This window comes from Lissotriton helveticus, chromosome 6, assembly GCF_964261635.1.
Source record: "Lissotriton helveticus chromosome 6, aLisHel1.1, whole genome shotgun sequence".
Lineage (NCBI taxonomy): Eukaryota > Metazoa > Chordata > Amphibia > Caudata > Salamandridae > Lissotriton > Lissotriton helveticus.
The window spans coordinates 2,112,955,298-2,112,977,675 of NC_136067.1; the positions used below are offsets into that span (position 1 = coordinate 2,112,955,298).

The following is a 22,378-nucleotide window of genomic DNA, read 5'->3' on the forward strand; positions in this document are numbered from 1 at the left end:
AAAGAGACAGGAGACCTGGGAAGAGGAGCTGGACACTGTGGCACGGTGAGTTATAGAAGCTGGACACTGCTGCACGGTGAGCTATAGCAGCAGGACACTGCGGCACGGTGAGCTATAGCAGCAGGACACTGCGGCACGGTGAGCTATAGAAGCTGGACACTGCGGCACGGTGAGTTATAGAAGCTGGACACTGTGGCACGGTGAGCTATAGAAGCTGGACACTGTGGCACGGTGAGTTATAGCAGCTGGACACTGCAGGGGCGTAATACAGGCCCCCGCAGCCCCCATGTTGGAGGTTTCAAGTAAAAATATACCAGTTTTGTGGGCGGTGGGGCAAAGTGGTAGGTGGTGGGCCGGATGGCCAGGGGGGCCCCCTCAAGTTTTGTTACGCCACTGGGGCCCAGGTGAGAGTATGTCAGGTGACCTCGCGCGCTTCGGGTAAAGTCAGCGCTATATAAAATTGATTACATAAATAAATAACCTCGTTTCTTTGTTGGGCGCGGAGAGATCACGTAATTTGCCCAGGATTACCGGATGGTGAGCGCCGGAAGAAGGAGGGAGGGAGGCAGCGAAGGCCTCCGCCCCAGAGCGGGCTCAGCGCCAGCGGGACGCGGAGGAGCGGCGCCTCGAAGCGGCTGCGGCCGCCCGGCACGCGGTGAGAGGCTTTACCAGGCGCGTCCCCTCTCCCATCTCTGCCCCGAGGGTCCTTGCCAGGCGCGTCCCCTCCCATCACTCCCCGAGGGTCCTTGCCAGGCGCGTCCCCTCCCATCACTCCCCGAGGGTCCTTGCCAGGCGCGTCCCCTCCCATCACTCCCCGAGGGTCCTTGCCAGGCGCGTCCCCTCCCATCACTCCCCGAGGGTCCTTGCCAGGCGCGTCCCCTCCCATCACTCCCCGAGGGTCCTTGCCAGGCGCGTCCCCTCCCATCACTCCCCGAGGGTCCTTGCCAGGCGCGTCCTCTCCCATCCCTCCCCCGAGGGGTTCTGGCGGGGCCGGGGCATGATTGCTGACCACGCTGGTCTGCAGTCTTCTCTATACGGTTGAACTTGTTTTATTTCTATTTCTGCAGTTATTCCTGTTTTATTTCCATTTCTGCGCGGTTGAAGGCCCGTTGTCCTGGACCTTGCTGCTTCCAGGGCCCCCCTCCTCCACCCCCTTTAGGAGGAGCTTGGAGCTGCGCGTTCAGCGTGACTTGTGTTGAGTTTGTGTGAATGCGGAAGGGCGGTCGGTGTTTGAAGGAAGCAATGGGGGGGGGGGCGGGTGTGTTCACGGCACGGGGTCGGGAAGTAAACTGTGTTGCTGGAAAGCGGAGCCTGTGTTTCTCCGAGGGGGGCTGTACTGTCCGGACTCCGCACTTCAGAGTGGCACACTCCCCCTTGAAGGTGCTCGCGGATGTAGCGCCGAAAGGCGGACCACTTTACCACAATTCTATACCAGCGAGAGGCAAACTCCACTCCACAATCTCCAGTCTTTAGGTCTGGTTAATTGGCCCACTGAGCCTTCTGGTCGTCATTAGCGCCCTTCTGCGCTCTACTTATTTTCACAACCGACCTCCATAACTTTCTTTTATTTCTATCATCCATAAAACTAGAACAAATTTACTGTGGAAGTTACTTACCCATTTTCTGTCGATGTCCTCTAAACGAAGTTATTTATGATTCCTACTAGAACATGCAATAGAATGGTGAGACTGCAGTGCCCAATATCCTGGCTCAGAAAGAGGTCCATAACTGTAAGTAATGCCCTGCGCTCTAAAGATGCGAATCCTGCTGGATAGTGGCCTCCCTGCGATCCATAGTGTGAGCGTCACTGTTTCTGCTGCTCTATCCGTTATGCAGGCTTTCATTGTCACTGCTACACGGTTACTGCCCTCTGACTGGGGGGTGGCGGCGACAGAGCTGTTCCAGTGCTTTACGGATGCTGCTGCCGACCCTGCAGCCAGTCATTAACCCTATCTGTTGCCACCTAAGCTTCATATACATTGTCCGATGGCAACTAACGTTTTCCCTTTTCGGCCACTGTACTGCATCCCTGACACACTGAGAGCAGTGACTGAGTGTGAGGGTCCTTTGCATCACCTGCCCCGGTCACGGCGCGGCACGCGGGCCTTTGAAAACTACTAGTAAACACATGAGCATCATTTTGCAGGAGGGGCGGAGCCTCGCCATAATCTGCTGATAAACCGTCTCATCCGTCAGCCTGGGGCATCTGTTGGATAATAATCATTATTCTGTTGAAGTGATTTGCTGTTGTTCGTTTGATCGTATTTAATACAGTTTCTGCGGATTTGCCGTCCTTCCTGAATGCTGGAGCCGGCATCAACAGTCGTCCCTGCATTTGTCTCTGTGTCGTGTATGAATTGTTGTGTGCGGCGTTTCAGACACCTGTGCATCAGTTGCCGGGCTGTAAAGATGCTGTCTTTTTCCAAGGACAACCTCTTGTTCATGGGAGTAAGTAGGAAGGCGCACAACCATCTTTAAAAGACTCTGAATGTGATGGTTTTTTTTTTTTACATTTAAGTAATTTGCATGCTAACAAACTTGTTTGGGCATAAGGTAAGGGAGAGAGGTATTCTGCCCAGGAAAGTTAATAGAGCAGGTTAAAAGGTTGATGTGAGATCCTTTATGGGTCGGTCAATTTTATTTGCAGTTCATAAACATTTTTGCCAGTAAAGCTCATGGCTGAGACACTTATTAAGGTAAAAACATACAATTGAGTAGAATTATAAACTTCACTAAACCGCTCCACTGATGGATTCCATGCCAATAGCCACGGATTCCAAGAGAGAGGGTTAGGGTGCTGTGTCGTCACACTTTGAACAAAATGGAAAACAAGCCACAGTTGTCTTGACTCAGGTGCTTTTCACCCACTGAAGAACGCTACTCTGATTGAAAGTAACATGTTGGTGTGTATATGGGGAATTATAATATTTCAGATCTTGTATTTTCCGTGATATGACCACCGAAGGCCCTGATTTTATATTAAAAACAGCTTTGGACTATAACATTTCCAGCTGAAAGGCAATATTTCGCTCCATGTGTTCCCATACCTGGCGTGGTGATGGAGCGGAGGGTTACCAGTTAGAGAGACGCTCAATTCACATACTCACCTGGGTCCATAAACATTCCTACATAAACTATCAAGCACCGCTCGGATCAGTTTAGTGCGATAATACCTGCGAGATGGATTTTATCTCACCAATTCTTATGTTATGTTATGTTAAATCTGCTTCTATAGCGCATGGCTACCCCAGCAACGGGGCGTCCCAGCGCTTGTGAACATACCAGAGGGCACAACAACACAGCAGCAAAAGAGAGTTAGATAGAGGAGAACAGCCAGGTTTTAATCTGTTTACGAAATAGCATGTGTTTAGGAGTGGTCCGAGCTCCTAGAGGGATAGAGTTCCAGAGCTTCGGAGCCAGATACCTGAAGGAGCGGCCACCAGCTCTACTCCTCCGGATCTTAATTGTACGGGCAAGAAATAAATCCGCCGAACGGAGGGCACGCGTGGGGGCGTAGAGGGAGCAGAGTTCCTGCAAGATCTGGGGGCCAACACCATGCATAATTTTGTGAGTTAAACATAGAGTTTTGAACTAGATGCGTTGTTTGATCATCGGCAGCCAGTGCAAGCGGCGAAGAATAGGTGAAGCATGACAGGTCTTTGGTAGTGCACACAGGATATGGGCAGCAGCATTCTGGGCTCTTTGTAGCCTATTTATCACTGTCAGGTTAGACCCAAGCATGAGAACATTGCAATAGTCTAGTTGGGATAAGACTAGAGCCTGGACTATAATCTGACGAGTGTGCGGCTCAAAGAAACCGAGAATAGGCTTAAGAGAGCGTAGGCGACCATAACAGGTGCCAGCCACTCTCTTGGCATGGATTTCCAGCGAGAGTGAATTATCCAGCATCACGCCCAGATTTTTAACATTGTCCTTAGGGGTGGGGGGAAGTCCTAGTGTGGGGGGCCACCAGTGTTTATCCCATTTATTATTATTATTATTTAGCGATTTGTAGAGCGCCTGGTGACCCGGAGGCATCCCCGCGCTATAAAAGCTTGCTATGACCAAGAAAGGAAAAGAAGGTCCTATTTGGGGAAAAAGGAGGGTTTTTAGCTGTTTACGAAAACATAGGTAGCAGGGTTCCAGCCTCAGGTAGCGTGGGAGCAAGTTCCAGCCTGAGAACGCTTTTACTGAAAAGCGTCGACCACCAGTGCGAGCCCTCCTAAATCTTGGGACATTGGCCAGTCGCTCATAATCAGAGCGCAGGGATCTAGATGCTTTATACGGCGTGACCATGTCTCTCAAGATCGAGGGGCCTAGACCGTTGAAAAGTTTATGGACGGTACACATAGCCTTAAACTGTATCCTCTCTCGCACTGGGAGCCAGTGAAGGGCCTTGAGTGCTGGTCTGGCTGAGACTCTAGAGGGAAGATTCATCAGCATTCGGGCGACCGCATTCTGGGTGCGTTGAAGCTTTGCCAGAGTGGTCTCGGGGGCTCCTAGGTAGACGGTGTTACTGTAGTCCAATCGTGCAAGGATCAGGCCTTGGACCAAGAGTTTCCTAGATGGAGGAGGGAGCAGCGGAAGGATCTTGCGAATTGAGCGCATGAGTCCAAAGCAGGTTCCCGCTGTCTTGGATGCCTGAGTTTTCATGGACAGGTCTGGTTTGAGCCAAACCCCTAGAGTTTTAATTTCTTTCTTCGGGGCGGGCACCTCGCCGAAGGTTTCGGGCCAGACAGCTGGTGGGATAGCTGCCCATTTCTTGCCCAACAGCATAACTTCGGTTTTGGAGCCGTTGAGTTTAAGTGATGACTCGCACATCCAGAGGTGGATTTCCTGGAGGCAGTTCAACAGGTTATCTGGGCAGTGGTCAAGATGTGAGAGCGAGACGACCAGCTGCGTGTCGTCTGCGTAACTCACAATCTTGATACCGAATGGGGCAACTACGTCCTCCAGAGGAGCCATATAGGCATTAAACAGGGTGGGACTTAGCGAGGACCCCTGGGGGACCCCGCTAGACAGAGGCAGGGAGGCCGAGCGGGAATTGCCATCCCAGACCTGAAATGATCGGCCCGACAGGAACGACTCTATCCAGGCCAATGCGGTGCCCCCGAGTCCCGTCCTGGCCAGCCGGTGGAGCAAGACACGGTGATTCACCGTGTCAAAGGCTGCACTAAGGTCCAGGAGGATCACAGCCACTGACCCCCCTGAATCCAAAATGCACCTTGCCTCCTCGATGACAGTGAGGAGGGCAGTGTCCGTACCGTGTCCAGGGCGAAACCCAGTTTGGGATCGACGAAGTAGGTTGTTGGATTCGAAAAACTGGGATAGTTGGACGTTGACAAGTTTTTCGGCCACTTTGCTGATACCCGAGAGGAGCGAGATCGGCCTGTAATTGGCCAGATCGGCGGGGTCAAGTTGTTTTTTTTTTAGAAGGGCTTTAACTACTGCCCCCTTCCAGCTCGGGGGGACGGAGCCTTTAGACAGTGAGTTGTTTCCTTGCCTATGAGAAGTATCTCAGTTTTAGATGAATTTAACTGGAGATAGTTCTGCGACAGCCAGTTTGAGATAGCCAGAATATCTTCCTGAAATTTAGTTTGGTCAGCCTCGGTATTTTTGGAAAAGGTGAAAATAAGTTGTGTATCGTCCGCATATGATATTAATTTAATTTTGCGTTCCCGAGCCAACATGGCCAGGGGGCGGACATACACATTAAACAATGTGGGGCTGAGCGCAGAGCCCTGCGGGACCCCACATTCCAGGGGGTGCCTGCTGGATGAGTACGGCGGGGCGTGTACCTGAAAGGAACGGTCAGATAGAAATGACGCGAACCAGTCCATGGCGCTCTCCCTGACTCCGATCTCCCACAGTCTCTCAAGCAGGATCCTGTGGGAGACCGTGTCAAAGGCCGCACTCAGATCCAGCAGAACCAGGGCAGATGTTTCACCCTGGTCCTGCACCTCCCTCAGATGTTCCGTGACAGCCAATAAAGCTGACTCCGTGCTATGTTTAGCACGGAATCCGTTTTGAGACTCATCTAAAATTCCATTATAATCCAAGTAAGTGTTCAAGATAGAGTTCACGTGGGCCTCCATCACCTTAGTAAGTAAGGTAAGGGAGTAAGGAGATAGGTCTGAAGCTATCCGATCTGGCGGGGTCCAGAGAGGGTTTTTTTAAAAGGGGAACAACTTTAGCAGGTTTCCAGGATGTGGGGATCTTACCAACCCTTTCGTTCGTATTTACTTTCCTCTGATCAATGGACCTAGTTGTTAGCAGTATAGGTGTAATACCATCAAAGTATATACTTTAAATGACCACTAACTGCAAACATTTTCCCTCCAAACGATAGCACGTCATACTACGTAGGTGCAGTAGACGAATGTGCACCGTTTCTTCAAGGAAAAAAAATCAAATTAAGTCAGAAATTTCAGTCTAAGTTATAATAATGACAGTACCTGAAAAGGGAGGAAAAAAAGACAGCAGTACAATGACATACTACACAGATTTATAGTTACCTAGAATGGTGTGGAAACCAACTCCTTGGCCTAGGAGCTGGAAAGGATCCCCTGGGACAGGTCAGGAGACCAAAGGATTCAGGACAGGGTTCAGGATAGGTGACCTCTTCTAGATCCAACGCCTGCATCGCTCCTCTCTCTTATACTCTCTTCCTCCGCGATCATCTTCTAGCTCTCTACCTAATTCCCTCTTCGATTCCTCCGCGATGTTGTTCTAATTTAGCTTTTGCTCTAAGCTCTGAAGTTCGGTTCTGCTTAGCATCTGTTCAATTCTCAGACATCTCGGTTTCTCAGCATCTCTGCATCACTAGCGATATCTTACTAAACTACCTCAATTATACTCTTCTAATGGCAAACACCATCCCTAAATGTTTCAAGTTCATGAAACGCCTAATTCTGATTGGACAAACAAGGGGAGATGATCACTGTGTTGTCAAAAGGCCAATACCTTCAATGCCTTTCGGCCGATCCCTGCAGACCAGCTACAAGCATTGTGCAGTAAAATTAAGTCAGGATCCCCTGCACACCCTCTCAAACCAGACCAATTTAGGAAAGTGCTCCCTGCGATCATATCTTCTTTGGGTCAGGTGATAAACAGTTCCCTCACCACGTCTACCATGCCTAGGGCATGGAAACAGGCCAAGGTGATACCCCTGCTTAAAAAACCCTCTCTGGACCCGGCTAAACCGGAAAACTACCGCCCTACTTTCCTGGGCGGCAAAGATCACGGAGGCATACGTCAACTCCCTCCTGTCGGACTTCCTGACCATGAATAAAACGCTGGACCCCTCCCAGAATGGCTTTTGACCAGGCCACAGCACGGAGTCTGCTCTTCTGGCTGTGACAGAACATCTCTGGTCAGCGCTGGATGCTGGGCGATCGTCGACACTGATTCTATTGGAGCTCAGTGCCGCGTTTGACATTGTGTTCCATGCCATTCTTCTGCGACACCTGGAGGAGGCATGCATTGTTGGTCCGGCCTTGGAGTGGCTGTAGGAGAGTAGAATCGACTTACTATTGTTACCCCCACTTTTTGCTGTGTTTCACTGATTTATCGACTTTAGTCTGGCTGTGGCCCTGCTAACCAGGACCCCAGCCTAGCTGCTTCCTCTCTAAACTAATTCCATGTACATTAGGTACACTCCAGATTGGTTACTGGGTTACCCTTGTGAGTCCCTAGTATATGGTACCTTGGGTACCAAGGGCATAGGTACCCCAGAGGCCTACCAGGGGCTGAAGCATGTATTATGCCACCCCCGGGAAGCCTTCCAAAATGGCACCACAGGTCTGCTACTACAGCCTGGGTAAGGTGGTACTTGTACCCCTTACTAAGATATAGTATACCTATATCTACCTATATATATATATTTAGATGGATGCGATATATCGATGACCTTTTAATTATCTGGGATGGTTTGGAATGTGAGGCCAAACAGTTCATAGAAAGTTTGAATGAGAACAACTTAAATGCTGAGTTTACCAGTCAAATCAGTGCCACATCTATTTGTTTTTTGGATGTTGAGATATTTATTAGTAATTGCAAACTGGAGACAAAACTCTTTCGTAAACCTACTGCTGGGAATGCCGTGTTGCATGCTGCCAGTCATCACCCGGCAAATCTCATACGTAGCATACCGTATGGAGAGATGCTCCGTATTAGGAGAATATGTAGCACGGACACAGATTGCAGAGAGGCTCAAATGGCTTCTAAGGCTAGGTTACTGAGAAGAGGCTACAAAACTGAGATCATAGATAAAGCAATGAGTAGAGCCAATTCTCAGGGTAGGTTTCAGCTATTGGCCAATAGCACCAGCAGTAAGAGGAACACAGTCCGTGTAGAACAAAGCGAGACCTGGCTCATATTTACGTACAGCAGCCAGCATCAAACAATCCAGAGTATTGTGAAAAGAAATTGGGCACTTATCACCAGTGACCCAGTTTTGGGTAAATATGTCACATGCTCTCCTAGCATTGCCTACAAAAGAGCCAGGACTATGAGCAATTGTTTGGTTTCGAGCAGCTCAGAAGTCCGAACCACGGGCTTGTGGTTAAACAGAAGCAAAGGTTTCCTCAAATATTCATCTTGTAAGGCCTGTAGGAATGGAATCAGTAAAACTGAATACACGACTCCATTCAGTAGCAGACCTGTGCGTATTAAGCACAAGTTGACGTGCAGGACGGAGTACGCAGTGTACTTGCTGGAATGTCCCTGTGGTCTGCGTTACGTGAGAAGAACCAGACCACAGGTGTACAAAAGAATACTCCAGCACCTTAGGGCCATTACCAACGGCGACACTGCATACCCAGTCACTCGTCATTTTGAAGCTAACCACAACAAGAACCTTGCACAGCTCAGGTACAGTCCCCCCACAAAGGAGGGGTGGGGACCGTGAGTCTTTGCTACGCAAGCTAGAGACCAGACATATCATCCTGTTAGATACCAAGAGTCCCAATGGTTTGAATGCCAGCAAGGTTTTTTTTACTTACCTGTGAATCATAATTGAGTTTTGCCTGTCATCTTGTACATATCAATTAGCTGCTTCTTCATTTTTTTGACCATTAGGGTCAATTTTAACTATGTTTATGCAGTATTACATTTGCCACTTTAAATTTAGACATTTCATCAATAGTTTGCACTATTTTTCATGCCTCTATTTATTTGCTAAATTTGCACATCTGTTTTTTGCACATCAATATGTCAACCGGCATACGCCCACTTCTGCTTTATTCTACAGTGTTCCTCTATAAGTTATGGTGAACATGGTGGTTTGAACTGACCAGTTACTGCATTTCACATGTACAGTCTAAGAAGAAGAAAGTATATCCTAGTTATTTATTGTTTTTAACAGTAATGTAATGTAATGTAATTGGTGTTTTGTATAGCGCGGGTTACACTCCAGGGAGCATCTTAGCGCTTCAGAGTGTAAGGGAACATGGTGGCTTATTTGTTCTTGTGGTGGAACCCTTGGGTTAGAATGCTAGATCATATTTTTGCATTTTGTATCGGGTAAGGTGTAAATCCAGGTCTTAAGGGTTTTTCTAAAAATTGTTTCTGTGGAGATTTGTCGGAAAAGGGGTGGTAATGAGTTCCATGCTCTGGACCCCAAGACAGCCAGGGCTTTACCTCCTCTGGTTTTAAGTCTGAACTTGGGGATAGTCAGGAGATTATCATCTTGGGACCTCAGACATCTGGAGGGAACGTAACGTTGGAACATGCTTTCGATGTATTTGGGTCCTGTTTTGTTTACTGCCCTAAAAGTGATTAGCAAGATTTTAAAGAGCACCCTTTTATGTCTAGGCAGCCAGTGCAGGGTATTCAGGGCGATTGTAGCTGAGGTTCTTCTTTTCCAACCCAGCACTAGTCTGGCCGCTGCATGCTGCTAACAGGATTTTACTAACCTCAATATTTCCTAGTCATGTGATACATATTGGTTGTTTGTTAACGGGTTTTACCAGCAATGTCGAGGAATATTTATATTTTAACCTATTTATTTATTATATATATGTTTTATACTTATTCTAAATTGCTGCTATTGTGTCAGACTATCTGTGGGACTAATTTGGGTTTTTCTAAGAAATGGCTGGTCAACCTGGTAGCTTCAGATTCTGCTGCTCTAACCAGTGAGCCACACTTCTCCACTTGCCAGCGTGCTCTCTCATAACCTTCGAATCAGGAAATATCCGAAAAGACTGGTACGGCAATCTTACAGGAGAGCCTCTAACAATCATCGTGAAGCCCTTATAGAGCCGACTTTGCCTAAACCATCGCTTACACGGCTTACTTGTGTCAATACTTTTAACAATCAATCCAACCAAATTCAAAAAATCGTGCGCAGACATTGGCGCATTCTGAATGTGGGGCAAAACAAGATACCATTACCTCTCTTTTCTTTTAAAAGGGGTACAAATTTACGTGATTGCCTTGTCCATACACGACCCAGGGGTGCAACTATATATGAACCCGATACACTTTGGAACATGCCAGCGGTCCAAGGACATTATCCGTGTGGCACATGTACAGCGTGCCCACAGACTAAACATACCACGGAAGTTGATATTGGTACCTCTAGACCTTGGAGACAGGTGAAGCATACCAATTGTAACACAGAGCGGGTGATTTATTTAATCACGTGCCCCTGTTCCAAGAAGTATGTTGGGATGACAACACGCAAGGTTAAACAACGGATCATAGAGCAGAAGAGCACCGTTTGGTGCAATAAACAAGCTACCAGGTTGACCAGCCATTTCTTAGAACTCAGACATAAACCTGAAGACATGATGTGGACTGTCTTATATACCCGCACATATCCGTGACATTGCTACATTTCTTTTCAGGAAAGAACAACGTTGGGTGTTTAAGCTGCGGAGCAATATAGACGGTCTCAATGACGAGATACCATGGACCCTTATTTGATTTTCTTTACCATAGTTATCTTCTCTGTTATAGTTACATAGATACAGATTCTAGTTCTAGCTCTATTTTGGTTCGTTTTTGACCCTCTTTGAAATGTCATTACTGTGCCATTCATTATAGGAGTGGGTATGATTCTCTTATGAGCTAAGATTCAGGCACACATTTTTAGTGGGTTGTCTATATTTCATCTCTTGATATACCCACTCTCGATTACCTAACCTGCAGATGCCAACTTCAACAAACTGTAACTATTGAAATTGCCCAGTCATTGTACCACACCTGTTGGCCCTCCCTAGTTGGTTTGTTTTTTACATTTTCAGCTAAGGGTTGGTTTATGACTTTGATTAGGACATCTCGATTTTTTCCAAACCGCTTTCTGTCTTGTGGTTTCATTACCACTAAGTCATTTGAAACTCTGAGTTTTAAATCGCTGCGTCTTTTAGGGATGACGCGTATAGACTTACGTTCCCCTTTATTTTCGCAATATACACTAGCCCATTAACAATATAAGGGCTTATGTTGATATATTTTTGGTGAATTATAATTTTGGTGAACTGCATATCCCTATGCGCCGGGCCATTGCCTGTAGTTTATTAAATACTGTAGTGCTCGGTTGCATCTGAGACTACAGCTCCCACCTTGTCTGGTTGTTTTTTGTAGTTTCTACTAAATACAGCATGATTGGGTTCTTGGTGAACTACATATACCTATGCGCCGGGCCACCGCCTGTAGTTTATCAAATGCAGAATTGCCTGGTTGCATCTGAGGCTACAGTTCCCACCTTGTTCGGTTGTTTCTACTAAATACGGCATGATTGGGTGTTCGATGCACGTGATTACCGAACACGCTTTATTAGGGGCAGCTGCAGGCAATTATTCGATCCGAACAAGGATATTTAAACCGCCACCCCGGACAGGATGTCACCGCCGGTGACTCTCAGGTTCCGGCCCGGGGTAGCGACGGATCAGGTAAGGAAAGGCCTCAAACTTAGTTTGCTCCTTCTGGTTTGTTCGGTTTGAGTGGGAATTAGCCTGCTAAGGGAGGACCTATACTTTTTAATTCGGTATGCGGCTGATGACGCACCCCTGCTTAGATGGTTTAGATGGTTTTCGGACTTATTTACAGGGTTAACCCAAGTCGGCAGAGGGGGCAGCATTTTGTGGATTTCATTATGTATTTTCTCCAAGACGCAAGAGCGTGTAGTGTCTTGTTCTAATATGTACATGGCTGTTACAATCCCGATGCATGTTTGGTTGCTCACTGCTTTTAAAGAGCACTATGTATTTTCTATTTTGGTTCAGGCTCTGTCATGATGGGCTGACTTTGGAGCGTGTTGCTGTTTTGCATTTCCATCTGTTATTCAACCTACGTTTTAGTTCTTACTGAGTTTTATCTGATCGTTATGATGGTATACATGCTGCCCATTATTTTCAGTATCAGATTTTTAACATAACCCTTTTTAGGGCTCGCCCCTTTCCTATTCCGCAGGAATAGGAAAAGAGCCCTAATGCAGCTAAACCAAACTTCAGGCCAAGGGCTCTCCTCCAGAGGATTTTGGACAGTTCACGTGAATCACAATCACGTGACCTGCTCTCATGCACGAGCCTTCCCCCTGGCATCAAAGGCTGCTGCTCCCCATGCGCAGTGTTGCCAGATTGGGCTATTTCTCGCACAATTGGGCTTCATTTTGCCCAATTGTGCGAGAAAAAATCGTGCTGGGCGGGCTGCCGAAATTTGGGCTCGAATCCAACCTGTGTGCGGCGGATTCAAGGATTTGTGCGGCGCCGCCGCGCTGCAGCCCATGGTTGCCCTCTCAATGCCCTGCCACACCCCTTTCCTAATTTTAGGTGTGTCTGCCCTGCGGTACGTGCCCACAAGTAACACCTCAAGGGCCATATATACTGGTTGGGCGGGAAGCTTTGTCCAATTAGGGTCCTGCAAGACCTGCAGTGACCTCTGACCTGCCCCCAATATTGTGCTGACCTGCCTTTGAGTTCATTTGACCCAATCCTGGGTCAGATCAGTTCGTCAATAGTGGGCGTGTCAGGTGCATTACCGCCCGCCCCGATACCTGTTGCCCTTTATCTTTTGGGGCTCCGAGGGGGGCGGGAGACTGAAGAATGCCAGCCACCCAAGTTATAAGGGTGCCACGGTGGGCAATAACCAAGGATACCGGGCACCAGTGGATTGGGTTACGTAAGGGCGCGTCCTAAAGAGGGGCCGCAAAGCCCCCGTGAGCAATACTGAGGGCAATGGAGGAGCTCACGGCCGTTGGGGAGCAAGTCTTCGCCGCTGAATGTATCCTGAACAAGAGGCTGCGGAAGGTGAGTGGTGCACAGGGAAGGAAGAGGGGTGGTGTGACGGGGGACTCTGAAGTAATTATATTAACGGGGCAGAGGGTAAATAGAGCACGGGCTTTTAAGGAGCAGCCTTTTGCGAGGCGTCTGGGTGTGTGTGCTTTGTGAGAGGAAGGGTCGGTTGTATTTAGGGAAGAATGGGGCCTTGTTTGAGGTGTGGTCAGTGTGAGCTCACCGTGTTGGGTTCGGTGGGTGTTAAATCTTGTTGGGGTCCAAGAGGGGTGTTCGGCTTCATGCGGATGTGGAGGGAAAGCGTGTTTGTTTACTTGAACACCAGGGTTCGGTGTGACCAAGTGCGCGGTGCGGCAGGCGCGGTGAGACGGTACCTAAGTATGGGGAAGCAAGTTGGTGCCTGGGTTGCGAAGGGATGGGCGTTTAGAATTCTGGTGGGGCATTCTGGTTGCTTGCTTCGGGGGGGTGGGGGGGAGAGGGGTGTGTGTGTGTTGTGCACCATACGTGTCCACGTAACAATACAGTAGAATTGGGTATGGTTGGGCTACTTCAGAAACCTCTGAAGAAATATCTCGACTGAAAACCACCCTAATGGCCAAAAGAAATTCCTGGTGAAAGTATCGTAGAGCAAATTAAGGAAGCCTGAAAAATAAGTGACTATAAGCGCTTAAAGAGGGTGTTCAACAGCGTAAGTAAGATCGTATGGTTAATAGAAATTCTATTTTAGGTGCTTAAGAACAGGCCGTTCTAAATTGAAAGAAACAGTGGAGTGTCCTGGACACCCGTTGGTAGTCGTTCTTTAATAGGTTTTGCAGTGGTTGAGAACCTCCAATGGGACTTCTGTTTTCTCTCTTGACCCACATGTGATTTGTAGAGACAAGAAGGGGGCAGAACGGACTGTTATTTATCCAGGTCCAGCATACATGTCCGAAATTACAATTAAACAAAGTTAGTATGCAGTTCCTACCAAAACAAGCATGGTTTAGTGTGTTTTATGCAAATGCTTCATCATTGGTATGGAGTCATCAAAGCGTGGAGAAGAGACCTCTCCTTTCGGAAAAAGACCCTCACACAGCCAGCCAACTAGGAGTCTTGCTTCATCATCGGGTCTGCTCCTAATCGGGTTGGCAGTGCAATACCCGATCGGCACCTGTGGGGGGGCCTTCCTGGCGGAGATCTTTTTTCCTTTATGCCGGTGGGTGATGTTCGTGTGAGGGCCCTAGGTTAGTGTAGGTGAAAGTGGAGTGTAAGCATGTGATTAAAGTAGGGGAGGTGGTCCACTCAAAATAATATTTAATGAACGTGGCCCCTGTCCTAATGAAAAATAAAACAAGGCGTGTATCTTCACTCTAAGGATGTCAAGTCTATGAGGGGCGTGGCGACCGAGATGGCCGCAACTGCCTGAAGCTCCGCCAGTCGGGCTGCAATGTTGCCGTAATTGCAGGATAAATACCTCCGTTACTGTTGCGGACACCTTCCTGCTGGTCCCGGAGCATTAGGGCTGCATCGGATGCCGGGAGAGCCGATCCATTTCCCCGGGGCGGCTGAGGCAGGAGCCGGCGCGGAAGGCTGACGCGACCTTGCGGCCACCATTGCTGATGGTGCTCGTGGCTGCCGGGGCGGTGAGGGTTGCCCCGATTGTTGCCCTGGCGCTTATTACCGCTCCCTGACTGCGCCGCTTGTGGTCCTTCCTCTTCCCTTGCCCCCTGCCCTTCCTCCGGTCGTACCCCGTTGCTGGTGACACGCACCACTGGGCATTGCGGCCCTGTGGGCGGTCCCAAGCAGGGGCCTGCCGTACTTGGGTTGGCCGAGATAGGGGCTGGGTTTGCGGGATGCGGCTGCGGTGCTGGTTGGGTGCATTGGCTCTCCCTCTTCCCCCCCCCCGCCACTCCTGTGTAAGTGGCAGCTTGAGTGAAGCGAAAGCCGGCCTTGAGAGCTGCCCTGAGTTGCTGGCTCCGACTGCTGAGGCGCTGAGCCGATGATGGAGCTGCTGGCAACCCTGTGTCCCCGCCTTGGCTGAGAGGTCTCCTGCTGTATTGTGTTCTGGGCCCATCCATATATGCCGCCGCTATCGTGCCTGGCATGATTGTCATCACCGCCACTGCTGTGCAAACTTCCGTGCTGGCTGCGTGGATTGCTCCCCCCTCTGCTACTGTCCAGGCTTGACTTGTTGCTTGCGGATTTCACACATGCTTGTCCTGGACGCCGTCCCTACGTTCTGCCTATAACTGTTTGCTTCAATATTCCCACGGCAACCTGCCACTGCCAGACCCTGAAGGATGCTGCTAATCTTGGCAGTGCCACTGCCAGACCCTGAAGGATGCTGCTAATCTTGGCAGTGCCTGGCCACAGTAAGGACTGATTTTAAAATTGAGTAGCATTAAGGCAGGTGCCCAGTTAACGCCCTCTCACCATCTGTATATTGAATACAATGTATATTTGTCCTTAAAATTGTTTCTGATGATAATTTGCACATAATTTCAGACTTGCTAATTTGGGCTGGTTTATGGGCTGGAACTGGTCTGATTGGGCTTGTTTTGGGCTTCTATTTGAGCGGCTTTGGGCTTGGGATGGGTCTAAAAATCTGGCAACACTGCCCATGCGTCTCGTTAGTCCTTTTGCGTTATGCTCCGCCCCCTGCTGCACACGCTTTCCTTGTCTCACCCAGGACCAGCTCAAGCCAGTGTCCGATCATCTGCCCCACACAATATTTCATAGACTAATCAAATGAGTGGCTTTACAAGTATGCGTATCATGTGCAGGTGTTTTGTAATCATTTGGAGATGTTACTGTTTTCTGATTTCGGTTTACACCTTGTTTAAAGAAGACTTGTTTCATTTCGCGGCCGTTTTTTTTTTGCGGCCGCCAATGCTTGTTTAAAGGGCGTGCTACATTTTACTTTCACTGCCAGTGTTTATTATATTTTGGGAATAACATCCCTCTACATTACTTTTTATTAGGCACATTATATCTCTGGTATGACGAGCCGTACAATATAAATACGGCAGGGCCCGAGAGATGTCGACAGCCAACGGCGTGTTTAAATATTTCAAGATAGCCCCCTCCCCCCACCTAAGTGCTCAAGGTGCCATTCATGATTCCTGTCCTCTGCTATGTCACATCTTGACATCCCCCCAAGTGACCCACAGCTCATGGGCGTAGGAACTGTGGGGGACGCGGGGGACATATCCCCCCCAGATTTTGGAGTGGGGGGGACACAGGGGACAAGGGTGGGGGGGACGAGGGGTCAAACAAATTTCCCCTCTACCTTTTGAGAGGGAGATTGGCAGGCCATTAGCGCGCGAAAAAAAGTGCGAAGTGCGAGAGGTGATGTGTGTCCTAATGGCCCTGCATTTGACCTGGCGCCTCTCAAATGATCCGATAGTCCCAGCATAAGGTGACGTCATAGGCCACTCGCCCCCCTGCCTCTGCTCTTTTGAAGTCTCTGTGTGGCGCAGCACCCCTGAGGCTCAGGGAATTATTTAGTTCTCACCTCAGCTGCCTGTAGCCAGTGCTCTTGATGATTTGCTGGCTGACCTGACCTCGTCGTCGGACTTCTCTGTTGCCGGCTTGAACGAAGGGCTGCAGGCAGCAGCACGCTCTGACGCTCGGTTAACTTGTAAGTAGGGGCAAGAGCTGTGACACTGCATTGCCAGGGGCGCCTGGTGACATTTGAAAGTGGTGGGGGTGTGGGGTTTACAAGTTGTGACTGAGTGGAGTCTGGAGTGCAGCCTGAGCCTCGGCTCAGCAGCCTCGCCCTCACCTCTGCTGCCAGTGCTGCTTTTTATTTATTTTTATTTATAGTGCGTGAAAACCCTCTCCTCATCGCATTTTGTTTAAATTGTGCCCACGTATGTTCTGTCTTAATTCCGCACTTTGAATAACTCCCGATAACAAAGGGCCCTTTCACGCCGTGTTTCTGTAATTATAGATTGGAATTGTGTAAATGTCACCGCGGACTAGTGTTCGCAGGCCTGTCTCTAAATTCGGCTATTCACGGGCATTGTGGCTCAATATGCTTGCTTAAATGTGATACTTTTCTAATTATCTGAATGAGGCTTACAAAGTAGATTTAGTTTTATGAGCGCGGACGTGAGAAATCTAACCTCATAAGGACTGGGAATTAATCAGACGGCCGCTTACAAGGCTTTCAAGGGGCGAATGAAATATCTGCGAGGTAGGGAGATGGGAAAAGATTTTGGAGATTGTTGTGCGAAAATGGACATTCGTGTGTTTTTAACGCATAGGCTGGGGTTGCTAGCGCTATCTTCTGTTCTGTCATTCTTGGCACTGTCCATTTGTGGGCAGCGTCCCGCACCGTTGTTCTTGGCATGCAGTCAGTGCAGTGAGTGTCTACATCGCGGCCCCAGGTCACCTCACACAGCCGCAGCTCCGCACACACCTTTGGTTCTCTGGGCACACCAGGTGCAGGTCTCTTCTCGGGCCCGGCGCGGCGCAGCCCAGCCGCAGATTTGACACTTATATTATGCTCTGTGTTGACGTGCTGTAGTGTTCTTTAAGAACTTCGAGGAAGCCTTTTGGAAATTTTCAAGACTTTCTTCTTTAAACTACTGTGAGAGTTAAGACTGTCAATGTTTTCAGTATAACTAGATTCGTACTGACACATCTGGCATTAGGTCAAAGGTTTTTTTTTAATATTCATTTAGGGGATGGTGCTAGACATTGCTGTATTACATTGTGTATTCAGATTTGTCAGTGTGTGAAATGATATGTGATCACCTTATGCCTACACTGTAATTTTCATTTAAAAGGCAGGGGCGGCTGGTGGCATTTGAAAGTGGTGAGGCGTAAATACTGCACTGTGGCGAGCGCGCGCAGCGAGCGAGGCCCAACCACCTATGGGGGATTCGGGGGTTCTCCCACAAGAACATTTTGAAAAAGTGGGCAAATGGTGCATTCTTAAGCACATTTGAGAAAGAGGTATCTTGGCCAATACATCTCTGGGAGTAGCCAGACAAGTCTCTTTGCACTTGCACAGATACATCTCTCTCCCTGCATTCGCATAGGCACAGTCACCCTGCACGCATAGACCCATTACTCACCCTTCCCTGACACATCACTAAGCCAGCATTCACCCATCCACATCACTCACCCTGGACTCACACAGACATCACTCACCCTGGACTCACACAGGCACACTGCTCACCATGCACTCACACAGACATCACTCGCCCTGGACTCACACAGGCACACTGCTCACCCTATACTCAAACAGACATCACTCGCCCTGGACTCACACAGGCACACTGCTCACCATGCACTCACACAGACATCACTCACCCTAGACTCACACAGACATCACTCACCCTGCACTCACACAGGCACACTGCTCACCATGCACTCACACAGACATCACTCACCCTGCACTCACACAGGCACACTGCTCACCCTGCACTCACACAGACATCACTCTCCCTGGACTCACACAGGCACACTGCTCACCCTATACTCACACAGACATCACTCACCCTGCACTCACACAGGCACACTGCTCACCCTGCACTCACACAGACATCACTCTCCCTGGACTCACACAGGCACACTGCTCACCCTATACTCACACAGACATCACTCTCCCTGGACTCACCCTGGACTCACACAGGCACACTGCTCACCCTATACTCACACAGACATCACTCGCCCTGGACTCACACAGGCACACTGCTCACCATGCACTCACACGGGCATCACTCACCCTGGACTCACACAGGCACACTGCTCACCCTATACTCACACAGACATCACTCTCCCTGGACTCACCCTGGACTCACACAGGCACACTGCTCACCCTATACTCACACAGACATCACTCTCCCTGGACTCACCCTGGACTCACACAGGCACACTGCTCACCCTATACTCACACAGACATCACTCGCCCTGGACTCACACAGGCACACTGCTCACCATGCACTCACACGGGCATCACTCACTCTGGACTCACACAGGCACACTGCTCACCCTGCGCTCACACAGACATCACTGACCCTGCACTGTCACAGACATCACTCACACAGGCACACTGCTGACCCTGCCCTCACACAGACATCACTCACCCTGGACTCACACAGGCACACTGCTCACCCTATACTCACACAGACATCACTCACCCTGGACTCACACAGGCACACTGCTCATCCTATACTCACACAGACATCACTCACCAAGGACTCACACAGGCGCACTGCTCACCCTGCACTCACACAGACATCACTCATCCAGGACTCACACAGGCACACTGCTCACCCTATACTCACACAGACATCACTCACCCTGGACTCACACAGGCACACTGCTCACCCTGCACTCACACAGACATCACTCATCCAGGACTCACACAGGCACACTGCTCACCCTATACTCACACAGACATCACTCACCCTGGACTCACACAGACATCACTCACCCTGGACTCACACAGGCACACTGCTCACCCTGCGCTCACACAGACATCACTGACCCTGCACTGTCACAGACATCACTCACACAGGCACACTGCTGACCCTGCCCTCACACAGACATCACTCACCCTGGACTCACACAGGCACACTGCTCACCCTATACTCACACAGACATCACTCACCCTGGACTCACACAGGCACACTGCTCATCCTATACTCACACAGACATCACTCACCCAGGACTCACACAGGCACACTGCTCACCCTATACTCACACAGACATCACTCACCCTGGACTCACACAGGCACACTGCTCACCCTGCACTCACACAGACATCACTCATCCTTCAATGTACTGCACTCAATAGGTTTCATGTATTTTAGCCTGTCTAGGCCCGACATTGCCTGGTGCAGACTCCAGTACATAACACCACGTCAGCTGGGGCCTCTGAGCAGCTGGGGGTGCTCAGCACAGACCCAAGAATGCAAGCAGCCCCCCACAGACACTGGTGTTATTGTAGGCTGTTCGTCACTGCAACACCCTACACTGTGACTACTTGCCTGCCTTTCTCAATATTTCTCTTCATAACTATGCGATTGTATACGTTTAACGCGCGTACGGTCTCGCACAATGGGCGATTTGTATAGGGTCACTGGAAAGTCCACAAGGTTGTCCCTGTCCCCCCCAGAAATTTAGTGTCTCCTACGCCCATGCCACAGCTCTTGCGGCGGCTTCGTGCAACAGACATCCGTGCAGGCTCCGTGGGCATCACTGAAACTCGTGTGCGTCACTTTGCAGCAGCAGTAGCAACCACACAAAGCCGATTTGAAAGCAGAAGTTACTAACACCATCTATGTAATCTATGTCACCATCTTTTTTAGTGAGGAATTAGCAGTTAAAAGCCAATTGCTATGTTCGTAAGCACATGCTGTGAGACTTCATGGCGCTTTCAGTTTCACAACAGCAAACAACAGAGCGAGGAACAGGAAGGAGCAGTGTCTAGTTACTTACTGACCATTGGATCATAAATAACAATACATTTATAAGGTGAAATATATGGTGGCACGGACCCTGGCTAGCTAAATCCAATGCAAGTAACAGCGGTTGTAATGTTCTGGTTACCTAATTAGTAGTGCCCAAGCACAGCCATTCCCAGGGTTGCCGTAACAACCCATTTACACTTGTTATCACGCAGCGTCTGAAAATAAAGTGTAGTTGAGGGGACAGCAGCGCACACAGTCACGGACATTCGAACACATCGGCGCATGTTAAGGACACACTAAGGGTCACAAAGTAGGCGTGTTGGGGAGAGTAATTTACATTGATGTATGCAGAAGATTTAATTTTGCACAGTTTCTTTTACTTCTCATCCTATACTTCGTCGTCCTTTACACAGCCATCTGCAACCACTCTCTCCCGTATTTATGTTCCCGTCAACCTTCTTTACTTCTTCGATCTCCCATAGGTTTCATGGATAAGCTAAGCAATGTGTGTACCAACTGCAGCGATATGTGTTACATAAATTGGTTATAGACGCAATACAGTGCAATGTTGCTCCATTGCCCAGACTCTCAATGTTGATACAATTATTGTACTTAATCAAACATAACACTTATACATTCGACACTTCTGAGCTTTTTATTGACTGGAGCTTTTTTATCATTAAGTACCTTTCTTATGTCGCTTTATTCTCCGGGAAGTTAACCTTTTTTATGCACACATGAGCGTGTTAATTGTTGGGATGACGCTGCTCATGTTCGCTTGGCACATATATGACCCCCACCCACCAATGGGATTGTGCTATTTTCCACCTTCTGCTTTATCATTTCCAGAAAAAAAATTGCCTCTCTATCAAATGAATAGAAAAATGTAATAAAAGTGGTACAGCGTAGCGGAAGGTACTTTATAAAGGTAAACTGCCACCTTTCAGTTGGTGTTTGCTGTTATTCGGTATTATTGGTGTACTTAGAGCCAATGGAATTATGCGGTAGATCTGGCCAATTATGCAGCAAGGTTGAGTAAATTATGGTGCAAGGAAAGGCAAAATGCTTCGTAATACAACACACTTTGGAAACGTGGAGTTGCACTGCAGCATCATTGGCCATTGCTCAACGGCACAGCCCTTGCTGCTCCATTGCAGGCTCATGGATTAATGGGGCAATTTGTGGTGCTCCAGAAAGTTCGACTATTGACAGCAAGCAGCAGACACGCCAGGCTCGCTGGATGCAAGCTCTCTACTTTCCGCACTAAAAGTTGGGGCGCACTTAACAACAGCTCCTTTGATGTATATTCCCACCTTAATTGATAACTGCGCCGCCCAAGGCCCCATATCCAGCCACCTTAATACACCACAGAAACACACTTATGAAAGACACATTGCAATGCGGGGAAGTAAGGAACAAGCGGAGATCAGCTCGGACAGGATTATATACATGCGGGTCCGCTCATTGGATCAGCTGCCAGTGTCACTATAGGCACAATAGATATATTTATTTCAAACTTAATTCCCCACTTACTTTCCTCTCCTCCTTTTGTTGTGTTTTACATTTCTGTGTGTAATCTTTGTAATAAACAGTGGCCCAATCTGTGCAGCGCTTGCATCGCATCAGACACTGCTGCGCGTTTCACTGCGCTTTGTTCTGCAGCAGCTTTACCTTTTTGAGGTGCAGACACAAGCAGATGTTTTTGAAATTGTTTAGGTGCCGCTGCACAGTGCT

At 48.8% G+C, this 22,378-nt stretch overlaps 1 protein-coding gene across 1 annotated transcript in view; it reads left to right on the plus strand.

Moving 5' to 3' along the window:
* Positions 1-565: 565 nt before the first annotated feature.
* LOC144763074 (NACHT, LRR and PYD domains-containing protein 12-like) overlaps positions 566-22,378 on the plus strand; it is a 699,377-nt gene continuing 677,564 nt past the window's right edge. The window contains exon 1 of the mRNA XM_078648376.1: positions 566-655. The gene's annotated coding sequence lies outside the window, so the exon portion shown is untranslated. The remainder of the gene's footprint in view (positions 656-22,378) is intronic.